The sequence below is a fragment of the Drosophila montana genome, unplaced genomic scaffold (genome assembly GCF_035044405.1).
Source record: "Drosophila montana isolate Dmon_TW-CO22-7 unplaced genomic scaffold, ASM3504440v1 contig_1687_1, whole genome shotgun sequence".
Lineage (NCBI taxonomy): Eukaryota > Metazoa > Arthropoda > Insecta > Diptera > Drosophilidae > Drosophila > Drosophila montana.
Genome location: NW_026996616.1, coordinates 363005 through 377122, shown reverse-complemented (window position 1 = coordinate 377122; position 14118 = coordinate 363005).

The window sequence follows — 14118 nt, the reverse complement described above, 5'->3', positions numbered from 1 at the left end:
TTTTCGGAATAATTTGGCACATGTTCGCTTTCAGCTATTTGCAAAGTAATGCTAACAAAAAAAACGAGTACGAGTCGGGAATGTCCAACTAAGCGGTTACCCTAAACCTTCTTCTACCAACATCAAGTTTCCTGTGCCGGAGTCGAACTATAAAATGAAAGATACATTTCAAATTTGGTGACTCTAGCTCTTGAAACCTACGAGATTTGCTCAAAAAACAGGATTTCGATATCGATTTTAATCGATTGCCTAAAAAGGGGACAAGTTATCGATTGTCGGAAACAAAGTAGTACTGCGCGGAAGCGCAGGGAGAATCTTTGTTCAAAATTTCTCTAGTCTCTAGCTTTAAAGGCTCTGAGATCCTTGCGTTCATACATTCGGATCGATTCGACTATCGTTGCTGATCAAGAAGAGATGCCTCCTTCCTTCATTTGCACAAAACCAATATACCCCTCTGACCCATTTTCAATGGGGTATTCCGGGTATTATAAAAAGAGACGAACAAACCGAGTGAAATATGTGTTTATTTATGGTTAATTTGTTCGGAATTGATTTAGGTGTTGGGTAATTGAGTTTTGCGTGAAAACGAAAGTTTTCGTAGTTACCATAAAAAAGAAGAAAACAAAAACAAAAAACAAAAATGAAATATCTGCAGGGCGAAGTTTAAAGTTTACCTACTCTAAAGCGCGGCACAGTGCATGACAAAATGGCTATACCCTCTAAGAATGTGCGATGACTCGGCCTGGGCTACAAATTATATATATCTTTATCTTAACTCTACTTTAAGTTTGCTGCCTGCAGTTAATTATGCGCATATTTTAAGCCAAACTATGGCTATATCTTATCCATAACAGACAATTGCAAACATTATTGCCGCCATATCATTTATATGCTTCACAGCCTTCATATTTACCTCAAGGCAACTGAATTTCCACAGAGCTTTAACTAATTGAAACTATGCAATTTCATTATCCGATATCCGCTTAGGGCTGCAACAAAGCGTCGAGCACACACGGTTGCACAAGGCGACTCACGCAGAGAGTCCTGTTAACCATTTCGAGCATATCAATTACATTGAAAACAAGTACGGGCGGTCTAGTCGGGAGTGCGCGACTAGCAGATGCCCTGCATCTATCTACCCGAGCTGCCTGTGCAATAATTTTAACATTCTACTCTAAGTGCAGCTGTGCTTCTTCTTCTCTTAGGTTCAGACTTTGGGAACTTCCTTCAGACTTCCTCTACTAACTGCGCTGTTGATTGTCCGATCTTAATGAAATTTTCAGAGCATAATTCCAGCACACAATGATGTGTGCATACTAAAGCTCATGACTAGAACCACAAAAATGCGATCTTATCTTATTTGAAGGGTAACGGGAGAGGGTATATAAAAAGTGAAATATTCTGGTTCTGTGTGTACTAAACGAGCATCTACACGCCACATTAGATGTCTCTTGCGGTCAAAAGCTGCGAGATATGCCCGAAAAACAGAACTTCTTGATCGGTTTTTGTCGATTTTTATCGATTCTTATCGATTACTATCGACTCTTATCGATTACTATCGGTGCTTATCGATTACTATCGATTCTTATAGATTTAGCGACAACGGAGCTAGTTATCGAGGATTTGAAGGGGCAGAAAAATATGTTACTTTCGAATTTTAAAAGTGCTCTTAGCTCTTAAAGTCTCTGAGCTCGACTTAACTCTTCAGGCTGACCGAGAACTAATATACTTAATGGCTTCGTAGATGCTTTCTTCTGTCCGCTAAATTTGCACAAAACTATCATGCCCCACTTGTACATATGCAATGGATTTAGGGTAGAGTCAGAGAAGAAATGTGAATTCTGAATGCGGCGACAAAGTCGAAATCAAAGCATTACCTTCGCTCGGCTTGGATTGGATTGGGTTGGACTTGGACTTGGATTTGGATTTGGATTAGGCGAGCAAATGCAAAGCACAAAGCACAAATCACAGATTACAATTTCGCTTGGACACCGCATTCAGATACAGCTACAAAGAGTGCACAGTGGCGCGAGGCGTCTCCGATGTTAGCTGCAGGGGCTGCGGCAGGTGGACGCTGGACGCTGGACGGTGGACGGTTGCAGGACAGCGGCATAACTCACGTGAATACATGAATAGTTGCATATGAAAAATCACCGAGCAGAAAACTCTATCTGTGTGCATGTATTCGAATGGCCACTGTCCAAGCGAAGCTGCACTTGGCGAAAAAGTAGCACAAGTTCTTTTGAGAATGGATTTTTGATTGTCCGCGTGAAAGAGAAACTTTCAGCTGAAATTCCAATTGAGTTTTTCCTAAGTAGGAACCGAAACCATAAACCTAATTAGTTGTCAAAGAAGGAAAGAAAGGGAAAGGTATTCACAGTATCCTATGCAGAACTCTTCCTTAACAAGACTAAAGTCCAAAGACTAAGTGTAAAAACTAGAGACTAAAGGCTTGAGACTAAAGACTAAAGACTAAAGACTAAAGACTAAAGACTAGAGACTAGAGACTAGAGACTAGAGACTAGAGACTAGAGACTAGAGACTAGAGACTAGAGACTAGAGACTAGAGACTAGAGACTAGAGACTAGAGACTAGAGACTAGAGACTAGAGACTAGAGACTAGAGACTAGAGACTAGAGACTAGAGACTAGAGACTAGAGACTAGAGACTAGAGACTAGAGACTAAAGACTAAAGACTAAAGACTTAAGACTAAAGACTAAAGACTAAAGACTAAAGACTAAAGACTAAAGACTAAAGACTAAAGACTAAAGACTAAAGACTAAAGACTAAAGACTAAAGACTAAAGACTAAAGACCAAGACCAAAGACTAGGACCAAAGACTGGGACCAAAAACTGCAAAAGAGTTGAGAATAGATGACTTTATACGAGGCAGAGAAAACTCCGAGCGGAATACTCTATAATGCTTGTTATTATCATCACAGAGGACCCTGAACGGTTGATGCAAATTTTGTTGATAGTTAGATATTCTAAGAGGTATATAATTAGGTGTTAGTCTAGTAGGGACAGAGAAGTTTAGATGGCTAATCAAACCAGCAGAGTCGAATAATAAATATGAATAAATATTAAACCAAGCATAGAAGAAAAATGAATCATCAAAAGTCTGCTGGAGTATGATAATAATCCCAGTTTGTTCCCCAAAGGGGATCAAGAATAGATCGTACCAGAGATATATAAATGGTCTTTATCATTTTTAAGTTTCTTTTATATTTTATTGATTCTTACTCGGAATGATTAAAATAATTTATATTGATTCAACCAACAATTAATATGATGATAAATATAATAAACAAAATTATGCCGAACTTCTAGTTTTGATGTGAAGAACTTGGCTTACGTCTATAAATCTTAAGGCTTTACCCAAGGAATTTCGTTTGTTTTTTTTTTTTTTCGAAACTCCGATTGCCATTAGAGTGTATGCAAAATATATATTATAAATATTTATTTAATATTAATTATTATTACAAATTATTATTAATTAATTTTTATTTAATTTGTATATACTATTAATATATCATATTTAGTTTGCCCAAAAGCTACTATAAGGAACTTTGGGTTCTGCCTAGCTGCAAGGAACTCAGAAACCTGAGATAGAACTAAGGAATTTTATATGTGGACACACAGTATTATCTTATAGTTATAAAGGACATTTTTTTTTGTTTATTTGCCATCCACAGCTGTCCTTAAAGGCTGCACAACCTTCATTGAACACCTGTCCTTGACGCCTACACAACCTTTATTGAACTCTGATACCCTAAGAGCCTGACCCAAGGTATTTGGTATATGGACTCACAGTATTGTCTTAATAGGTCAGTTTTTTGCTTATTTGCCATCCACGGCTGTCCTTAAAGGCTGCACAACCTTCATTAAACTCAGATATCAAAAGAGTTAGAACTTACTTATTTAATAGGAAATACTTCCCTTTAAATAGTATCTACACTATCCTTGTCTCTCCTTTCAGCCTCAACGAAATATTTTTATTTGAGATTTATCCGAATTTTTCGCAAGTGTATTATATCTATAGAAGTCTAACTGAATGTGTATATATATATTGAAGTTGGCAATGCCGTTGACCACAAATGCATAAATGCACTTGTAAATCTCTGTCTGTGTGTGTGTAGGTGTGTGTGTGTGTGTGCACATGAATGCCAAGTGCTGCTGTGGCCAAACGCTGCCGCTGCCGCTGCCGACACGCCCCCTTGCCCACCACGCCGCCCTTTTGTTGCCGGTGTAAAGTGTGTGCACTGATAAGCAGGCAACACCCGAAAAAAATGTGCGCATGTGTATGCGAGTGTGTGTGTGCGAGTGTGTGTGTGCGAGTGTGTGTGTGGAATCGGTATAGGAATTGGGCTAGGCCCAGCGATAAGGTAGCTAGGCGATCTAGCCGCAGGGGGCGTGGCTCTGGAGGTTAGCGCCAGGCGATGCTTCGACATAAATAGAATGCTAAACAGAACGCGCAAATGTGTCCTGCAGGAGCTGCTGCTGCTGCTTCTGTTGGGGCAATTGCAATATGTGGGCGTGGCAGCAGCGGTTTTCCATGCATGTGCATTGCCAACTGACTTTGGCATTGGCCACGTCTGCGTTTCGCTTTCATGTCATGTGCGTCGGCCGGCGGGCGGCGGGCGGCCGGCGGGCGGGCGGCAGTGAAGGTGGGCGTGGGCGTGGCGGGGCCAACGATGGCCGATGGCGACTCGGCGTGTCGGACAATGGCGCATAAATCATGCATAAAACTGAAAATGGAATATGAAAGCAACAAGGCGTGTGTGTGTGTGTGTGTGTGTGCGTGTGTGTGTGTGTGTGTGTGTGTGTGTGTGCGTGCGGCTAGTTAGAGAAACGTAGCGTAAACGCAACAAAGGAAACAAGTCTCGTTTGTATTGAAAATTGTGATTGCAAGTTGCGTTACGGATAAGAGTCCGATATGTGTGTGTGCGTGTGTGTGTGTGTGTAATGGTGTGTATGTAATGCCGTGTGTGTGTGTGTGTGTGTGTGTGTGTGCTTACACGTTTGCCCCACAGGTATCGTTACGGCTTGGCAAATGCATGTCCATTCAAATATTTGGTAATCAATTCACAGATCGCTTGCAGCACTGTTAAATATGTTGAAACATTTGAATTAACTTGCAATTTAAATGAGGTTATGTTCGCTTGACTGTTGCAATTCTCAACCAGTTAAAGCTTGGTAAGATTAGCTTGCACAACTGGGCGTTGTATATTATTATTGTGTTATTATAGGAAAGTTAACTAATATTGACCTTGAGACAATCAGCCGAACATCTGTCTCAAATTCGAACTTAATTTAATATTAAACTAAGAAATCTTTAAAAAAACGAAAATGATGTGCAGTGTTTATTAACACTTAAGCCCTTGATCAACACTGCGTTACTCAAATATTAAGTTTTAGTTCATTATCCAACACTCGCCCGAGCTTTACAAGCAGCTTTAAAAAGTCTTTGCTTAAAGCGTTGATCATGTTTAGATTTCTGGATTGAATATTAATTAAAGTAGTTTATGGTATTCGATTTATGCCCCACATAAGCTGCATACTGAGCTTTAAGCTTTTCCGGCTCTACCTTCAAGCATTAATCAGTTTCATTCTAGATAAAAGATTGCAGTTAAGCTTACATTAGCAGAAAGTTAAGCTTATTGTCGGAATAACTGTCCCAAATGTTTAACATAATCAGATTAGGCTTACTTATACCCAAAAGCCCTACTTACCAGCGAATTCAAGCAGTCTTGCAAGCAGATGAAAGCTTCATGCGGCTGAAATTCGATTCGCTATCAGCAGAACTCTACAAAGAAGACCAAAGCTTCCAGCTGAAAGCTCACTTACTGGCTGACATAAGCTTACATTAATTTAAAAGCACATTAAAGTTTTCAGCTAAAAGCTTAAGCAACTAGCAATCATACTCTTTAGTAATTTCAAAGCACATTAAAACGTTCAGCCAAAAACTAAACCTACATTAGCTAACATTTAATTAAAAGCACATTAAGGCTTTGAGCTTTAAGCTTCACGCAATGCCAAATATAACTCTCACTAATTTCAAGAGCAAAATAAATTGATCGACTGAAAGCTTATTAAAGTTTTTGACTTGTTCAAGTTTTCGACTTAGAGATTGTTAAAGCTTTATGATCAAAGCTTAACGAACAAACTACCATTACCTTTCATAGTTTAAAAGCACATAAAAGCTTTTCAGCTTACATCATTTAAAAAGCACATTATAGCTTCCAACTACATAAATAATTTGGAAAGCACATTAAAGCTTTCAGCGAAAAGCTCATTTAACTGGCAAGCATACATTAGCACAATTGAAAAGGCACTTAGAAGCTTTGTGCGAAAAGTTTCAATTACTAGCAAATAACATTTTAAATAATTAGCATAGCACATTAAAGCTTCCAACTAAAAGCTCAACTTATTGAGCAGCATAAGCACGATAAAGCTTTCAGGGAAAAGCTCAAAAGGCGGCCAGTTGTTGAGCAAATCAAGTGCCACTTGCAGCTGATGTCATTAGACAACAGTTTGAAGCGCTTGACTTAACTCTTGCTAAATGCTGAACAATTAGCGATAAATTGGCCAAATTTAAGTTTTCGTTGTTTTTTCTTTTCGCAATTGCGGCTTAAAGAGCTGCATTCGCCGGGCTGTTCCGTTGATCGGCAGCCAGTTTCATTAGTGAGCCCAAAGTGGGGCGCAATCACAAAGCGCTTAAGGCCAATGCGGGCGCGTTATTCGGCTCACCGCGACTAACCAATTCGGCCGGCGAGCTGGTTCAGCTGGTGCAGTTGCTCACCTGGTCGCCAGGACGTCAGGCCGTCAGGTCGTCAGGTCCCGCGGCGAATTATCGCCAATCACTCGAGCAATAAATGAACCAAAAGTCGTTATGCGACGACAACAAGAACAAGAACAAGGACAACGACGAGCACGACGACAACTTGAGCTCAGTCGAATCGAGTTAAGTGCTACACTCAACGAATTAAAGTGCAACAGAATATATATATATATATGAAACTGAAGCATAAGTGAAAAGTTTCAGCCAATTGTTCCCAGTTGAGCTTTATAATATACTAGCACGATCTTGAGGGAGTATAGGAAAATAAAGCTCCCGCTCAAGCTTGTTGGCTCGATATATATCTAGAGATTTCTCCTATAACTAACCAATCTGAGTTCGATTTTTCATTTTAATGATTGCTCAGACAAAATCAAATTGTAATTAGTTTGATTTGGGAACCGAACCAGTTGAATGCCGGAACTCTAAGTTTATATTATATTAACCATGAACCAAATCGCAAACTATTTCAATTGGATAGAAACCCAAACTTTCAAAAAAAAAAAAATTCATTTTCTGGAACCTAAGGGCAAGGTTTGCACCAGCGTTAACGTTCAAACCTGTAAAATTGATGAACCAAGATTTGAACCCGTTTGACTGTTGTGAAAAACAAAACTGATAAACCCCTTCGGTCCTAAAGGCAAGGTTTGAACCAGCGAAACCCCGTTTGACAGTTATGCAAATCCAGACTCATGAACCTCTTGAGATTTATTGAAGAGAAAGCTCAACAACCTCTCTAACCCAAAAAGAAGGTTTGAGCCACAGAAAACACTCGGACCCATTTGACAGGAACCACTTGAACCTAAACGCGAGGTTTGAACCAGCGAAAACATTTGGATCCGTTAGAAGAGAAAGCTCGCGAACCTCTCTAACCCAAAAGCAAGGTTTGAACCAGAAAAAACATTTGAACCCGCTCAACAGTTGTGGGAAAATTTCTTCACGATCCTCTCGAGCCTAAATGCGAGGTTTGAACCAGCGAAAACGTTTGTTGTCCTGTCAAAGTGAACATAAATTGGGGAATTCATTTCAAGCTACTCTGGCATTTTTGGCACTGATATAAACTGTGGTTTTTTGCTGAGTGCACGCCAGCACCAGTCTTCAGTTTCTCCCAAACTCCCACCCCCCCCCCCCCTCCCCACTCCACGCCCGCCACCCCTTCGTTACCCCTAAAGGTGTCCTTGACAAAGTGGCAAACAAAAATGTTCGCAGCGCACTTTTCGGCGCTCGGCGATTGCATGCGGCAAGTAATGCTGGGTCATAAGTTGTGTGCTGCAGGCATGATGTCTCTATACAGACTGAGGCTGGGACCCGAAAAAAAAAAAAAGAAATCAGAGAAGCAAAAAAAGACACAGCCACGCCCCCAGCCAGCAGGACAGCAGACAGCAGACGCCGAGGCAAACGCATTTATTCATTTAACCTTTTGCTGCGGCGAGGCGAAGCGCCTCACAAGTCAAACCAATAAACTTTTGTTGTTGCTGCAGGGTGCAAGGGCAGCTGAACAGGAAGGGGGGGGGGAGGTCACAGGAGGGGTCACAGGAGGGGTCACACTAAACGATAGCACGTAGCAGGGCAAAGTAAATGGGAAAAGTTCCAGTCAAATTCTGATGAAATGAAATTAGTTTTCGCTTGAGTGTAACTTCCGTTTGTCGAATGACTGGACAGAATAAAAAACACACACAAAAATCCAGCAATTTCATTGTGTGCGAGAGTGTGCGAGAGTGTGTGTGCGAGTGTGTGAGTGTGTGAGTGCAGGTTAATCTGCGGGCGGGCGAGCAACACACGCCGCATATGAATGACGGCCAAGTGACATCAATTCGCCTTCAAAATCGTTATCCCGAAATGCTTGTTGTCTCTCTCTCTCCCTCTCTCTCTCTCCCTCACACACACACACACACACACTCCATGTGTGTGTGACAGCAATGAAACCACAAGAAGTCGCTTATAAATGACATACTTTTTACCACCCGCGCGCAACAACAACAACAACAACAACAACAATTACGACTTCATGTTGTTTTTGCCACAATGTTGGCGAAAAGTTTTAAGTGCAGCGGCAATGCACAGTGGTCTCAACACCAAACAAAATGTAATGAAAACAAACTAAAAGAACGGGAACGAGAAAAGAGATAGGGAGAGGGAGAGTGGGATGGCGATGGAGAGAAAGAGAGGGACTTTTTTGAGCTGCAAAAAACGAACGAAAAAATCGTTCTATTATTTAACAATTGTTACTTTTTCACCCATTTTCCGCTCCTATTGTCGATTTACCAAATTCAACGATACAATGTTAAGAAGCAAGAAGAATTTGCAGCTAAAAGTAAACAAAAATAGGCAAAAATAACTTTTCGAAAATCGGTCGGACGAATTATCGAGCATGGAGTAAAAAGGAAAAGACAAAAATCAAGTGTGGATTTAATTTTTTTTTTTATTGAATTTTCACCCATTTTCCGCTCCTATTGTCGATTTACCCAACTCAATTATGAACGCATTTATTTATTGGGAATTTCATTTATTTTTGCAAGGCGAATTTTAAGACATGATAAAGCAGGGAATGAGATCCTAAACATGAACAAAAACGCGAATTCAATGATTAACTATTTTCTTATTTATTTTAGCAAATTAGTTACAAAACGAAAAGACTTGAAATTAACCGCTAAGTTAGAAGTTATTCGAACGAAAATGCCGTTTTAAATTGTTAAATAAGATTTTCACCCATTTTCCACTCGTGGTTTTATCATTTTTCACTTTAACACATATCTTTCTTTGTTTCCAATTTGTATTGCTGTATTTTTATACAATGAAAGAAACGACCATGAATAAAAAAGTAGTCTATAAGCTCCCTCGACGTATGCTGTACATTGATCTTCAATCAATCAGTCAGTCAATCAACACAGATTATATAAGTTGTAAATTCGATGTACATAGTTTTGCTGCAATAATGCCCTTTAAATATCTACACCAGGAAATATCAATAAGAAAGTGTAAAAATTCACTTCGTATATTTGCAATTTGTCCCACTGTGCGACAAGCGCTTTATGAAGTGGACCGCATTGATGACTCGGCACACAAACATACACACACACACACACACGCTCGCACACGCTCGCACACTCTTGCACGCGCAAAAGTTTGAGTATCAATCAACGACAGTCAATCAATCAATCAATCAAATGTTGTTGGAACAATGAAGCCGACGACGAAGTCGATCGCGACAGGAAGTGGAAGATGAAGTTTCCAATGAAATTTTCCACTTTTGGCTGGACGCGCGCGAACGCTTGTGGAAACGGCTTGTCAAAATGTCCTCGTTGTTGTTGTTGTTGCTGTTGTTGCTGTTGTTGTTGTTGTTGTGTTTGTGACACCTTTAATTTGGGCGTGGCTTTGAAGCGGACAGCCTTCTAATTTAGCCGCAAAATGTGTGAAAGCAAAGCGAAATTCTGATATTTATAACTTTTGTAATTGCCACTTGTGGCAGGCAGCCAGTCGCTCTGACTGTGTGTGTGTGTGTGTGTGTTGGTGTGTGTGTGTTGGTGTGTGTGGCATGCCCCATATATGATATGCATCTAGCCGCACATAGGCCATTGGCCCGGCAAAGCTGCTGCCTCCACTTCAGCTGCTTCGGAAAATGGGGAAAACATTTTCCAAAGCGAAAGTTGACGTCGCCATGAAAATGCTGCTGGAGCATTCGAAATTATTTACAACTGGCAAAAGTAGCTGCCAGAGAAACCAGTCAAGAAGAAGAATGCAACAACAATAACAAGGACGTGAACGAGGGGCATGGGATGAGAGGGGGGGGGGGGGTGGGGAGGGGAATTGGAGCTGGGGGGAGGAGCAGGCGAATTTATGCCATTAGCCCACGTTGCACAGTTGGGACACAGTTGCAACATTTGCCGCCGCCGCCCCCCCCCCCCCCCCTGTAACCCTACCCCTACCTCTACCCCTCCCCCTACGTCTACCCCTGCCCCTTCCCCCTCCCCCGCGCTCAACCCTCTCTCGCTTCCAGTGAAATGCACTTCAATGCTTAAATGACAGTCAACTTTTTTTCCATCTTTCTTTTTCTCATTTTTTTATTTTTTTGGGGTTCCACGAAAAATCATTTGGGATGCGACAACAACAGCAATAACAACACAAATAGACATCCAATTGTTGAGCAACTGCAACGACTAGCCAAATACCCTGTAATCAAGACAGAAAGTTGGCTAATCGCACAAATTATATTTAAATTTAGTTTTATGCAGACGTGATCGACTAAGCGATGCCCTAGAACACATTCGTGTTTAGTTATTTATGTATTTGGTAATATTTAAATAAACCTCCAGAAGTGCGCAGAATCTTTGAAGATTGCATATTTCAATTGGTTTCACTTGCAGAAAGTATCAAAAAAATGAATACAAATAATAATTATCTATTTTTGACTTGTATCATATAATAATCGATCTACTTTATCTATAAATTGATCTGGGCTAAACTTTTCGCTGAATTAGAGAAATAATCGATTATAATTGTTATATCAGAATATTTAGAAACTTATTCGAAAAGTCAAGTTTGTTTCAAGTCTGTCAAGCGTGGAAATTTCTTTGAAATTTTCATACATTTTCTGACTGCAAAATGTTGAAGAACTCATAAGAACTTATCTAAATAACAAAACTGAAGTCTTAATAGCAAAAATTTAAAATTTTCTAAATATTTAATTAGCTTTTTTGGGGTGTTTATTATGTGTAAAATTTTTAATATATGTCGCTTATTTTCTGTTTTCACCTTTTAATTTGAACTTGTATTGATATTATTTAAATATTTAATTATTTCAATCTCGCCTCGATCCAGTGCCAAAATCAGCATTACAAATTTTCATATATTTTCTGAGTGCAAATAGATACAAAAAATGATTTATTATTAAAAAAATATATATTACAGATTGTGAACGAACCAGAAAGCAGAAAAAAGTCGCTTGCAAACAATTAAATAAAATATCTAATAAATAAAATGTGTATATAATAATAAAAAAAAAAATAAATATATATATAATAAATTGTGGCGGAACAAGAGAAACCAGAGAAATTTGCTTACATAAAAATACAAATAAATAAAAGCTTCAATTATTAAAAGAAAAAATAAATATATATATATATATATACATATATAGGTATATCAGATTGTGGAAGAATCAAACAGAGTAGGGAAACTCGCTTACATAGCAAAAAGTAGAAAACAAATATCAGATTGAGGAAGAACAAGGAAACAGTACGGAAAGTTCTTTAATATCAACATTTAAGCAAATATATATATACATATATTTATATTTATATATATATCGGATTGTGGAAAAACAAGCGAAAGCAGGAAAAGTCGCTAATAAAGCCAAGTTAGGCAAGACAATTGTTCCAATAAGTTATTTATATTTAGTTTTTATCTTTTTTGAAACCAAGATTGAAATATACCAAAAATTCCCTTCTTATAAAGTCTATATGGGTTTTTTCTTGAGTAAGAGATTGCAGCTCTACGAAATAGTTGTGTTTATTAAGACCTATTTCGTATTGCAGAATCCACATGCCAAATTTTCAGACTCCAGCAGAAATAAGCGATACCACGAGGCTAGCACACTTTTACAGGGTATCATCAAAAAGTTCGGGTACAACGTAATAAAAACGGGCAACTTTTTAGTGCAACGGAAAATGCAAAATGCATAACAACAATAACAACAATAACAACAACAAGGACAAGCAAATAAGTAGCAAGAAGCAGCAAAGGAAGAAGCAGCAGCAAAACTAGCATAACAACCAAAGCAAATTGGCGCAGACTTGAAGAAGTGCTTAACTAGATGTACAACATGTACATATTATATAATACAAATATCCCCGGCCATAACTAAAGAGCGCAAATTAATTCGACTGGCCCCGAAAAAAAAATAAAAATGTCTTTCGACCTCCCGCTGTGCCTTAATTGTGCAGAGGTCAAAGTTCGGCGACAAATTTAAATCTCAACTGTTGCCAAAAGGTGTGCTTCATTTACGGGGTATATAAGACAGGGCATGTATCCATATAATAGGGTATTAATAGTGCGTGGTGTACTTCGATTGAATGTGATTGATGTTACGAATAGAGGGAGACGTCTCTTAAGGCATATATATACATATATATATTCTCGATCAGCTCATTCGATATTAAGCATTTGGATGGTTTTGAAATTATATCAAAATTCTTAAATTCTTAAAATTTCTTATGTTATGAACATTTTGCTCACGAATTGCTCAGCTCATCAAGTTCCCCCCACAGATAGAAACATAATCTTAACAGCATCGGTAAACTATATCTATAACATTTGTGCTTTTCCGAGTTATTTCAGCTAATTCACACTTCATTCATCGTTGTACAATTCTGCAAGATCATGGATAACTAACTGTCCTCAAGGGTATTTCGTCTGCGGCATGCCCAAGCGTCGAGTTTTAGTTTGTTTTTTATAGCCTGAACCAATTGAAAATGATTTTAGTTGGGCATATTGACTTTGTGCGAATGTCTGTAACAGACAACAGAAGGCGTTGTCGATGCCGATACAGGATATAAAGTCTTGATCATGATATCATACGCAGCACGAGCTTATAATCATTTCGACATCCCTACTTATTTCCAGACTATCGATTTTTAAGTACAATTCGATATCTCTCCATATATACAAAATATTTATAAGAATCGCTTTTGAGATCTGGTTCTTTAAGCATCAAATATCCCCTATTTTCTTAAATATCGATGTCGATATCTTTATTTCCAAACTATCGATAAATCGATATCGATTTCCAGACCCGGTTCTCTAAGCACAGCTCGATATCTCGCCTAATTTCCCAAAAATCGATAAGTATAGATTTCGAAACTTGTTTTGTAGCCGCAACTCGATATCTCTCTCTATATTTTCAAACAATCGATAAGTATCGATTTGGGAGCTGGTTCTTTAAGAATAACTCAATATCTCTCCAAAATATCGATAAATATCGTTTTTAAAAATCTCACCCTTTTTATCAAACTATCGATAAATATCGATTTTGAGAAATGGTTTTTAACACACAATATACGACAAACTTGATTGAGATGAAGCACAGTCAGAGAACAGCTCCGTCTCTGGGTTGAGGGTATCTGGCAGTCGGTCACTGCCGACTGGCGCACTCCTACTTTGTTTCTTGCCATTATGTGTATCGCGAGCTGGCAAGTTGAGTGCCAGTTAAATAAGTATATAAGTCAGACGCGGTCGGGCCAGAGGAGATGGGAGATGGGGCGGTTAGGCGCCAGCTCTTCGC